The sequence below is a fragment of the Hippocampus comes genome, unplaced genomic scaffold, assembly GCF_001891065.2.
Source record: "Hippocampus comes isolate QL1 unplaced genomic scaffold, H_comes_QL1_v1.1 scaffold371, whole genome shotgun sequence".
NCBI lineage: Eukaryota > Metazoa > Chordata > Actinopteri > Syngnathiformes > Syngnathidae > Hippocampus > Hippocampus comes.
Window position 1 is genome coordinate 137,379 of NW_017805065.1, and position 1,426 is coordinate 138,804.

Sequence of the window (1,426 nt, forward strand, 5' to 3'; positions counted from 1 at the left end):
ACCACCCCCCCCCACCCCACCATCTTCCAAAGCCACCAAGACTTGTCGTCAACACCCGTCGCCCGCCTCCAGACAACTGTGAAGCCCTTTTTATCGTGCACGACTCACTCAGCGTTATTTTCAAAGTGTGTTGAAAAGGCGGACCAGGAGGTCGTCGGCTCGCGCTCTCCGGCGATAACGCACCCGAGTTTTTAACGTCATCAAATCAGTGCAGTCAATCAATAATAGTCAGGCTAATAATATGAATTCATAACAAACCAATCACGTGTCAGAATCTTGATTTGGTCTTGAATAGAACATTTTTTTTTTTGGGAGGGGTGGGAGGGGCTTTTTTTTCCTTTTCAATTTCATGCCACACAAAATGCAGTAGTATGATGGAGGGGAAAAAAAATCCAAATTTTTCATAAATACATGACACATAGCATAGTTAGACCCAAATACGGAAATCGATTTGAAAAAGAAATACAGTACTTCATGAAATGAAACCTTGAAAAGTCTTATGAAAAAAATATTAAACGCAAAAAAAAAAAAATCAACCAAATCGAGTATGAACGGATGAAAATGTAAACGTCAGGTTCTTGATTTGGTGTTAGAGGGGAAAACAAGGGAAAAAATGAGGGGGGGGGTGGAAAAGCCAAATGAATGGGTCAAAAAGAATAATTGCAGATAATAATTGAAAATACTCAAATGTGCATTTCCTGCGATTGGCTGGCAACCAATTCAGACCCTAACGAGGATAAAGCGGTTCGGAAAATGAATTGAGTGATGAATGAAATGTGCATTTCGCCGTTGCATCAGTGAATTTGGTGAAAAAAAAAACATACAATTTTTAAATGAGTTTTTAAAATAATTCACCAAAATACAAAAAAAAAAAAAAATCTCAACCAAAGAGACGAATATGTGAAACGACACAATTTTGACCAATTTGAAAGAAATGCCCGGGCGAGAACATAACAAGCAAATTCAAACAAATTCTCTGGAGAAAAAAAAAAAAAATATTGGCCCGAAAAAATGCAACCAAAAAAAAAAAATACAAATGAAGATGAAAAGAAAGAATATTTGGAGACATGACAAAATGCTTGTCTTGGACGGGGGGAAAAAAAAAAACTTTGAAATATGTTTCTGTTCTAATATGTGAAATATGAATTCATATATATATAGGAATAACCCTTTATTTTCTCCAAATTCCCAACACTTCTGGAGGATTGGATGTTTTCCTTTCTCCTCTTTTTTTCTCCTTGCTCAATTTTTCTTGCTACCTTTCTATGTGTCTTTGATTGATGGACAGGTCAGCCGCCATTGAGAGGGAACGCCCCGCATCCTCCATTTTGACACCTTTTGTTTGGATTGAGCGCCGCCATTTGGCCGGAAGCGGGACATCAGCGGAGTTTGCGCTGGCCCACCAAGTTTGTGACAGGAACTTTCA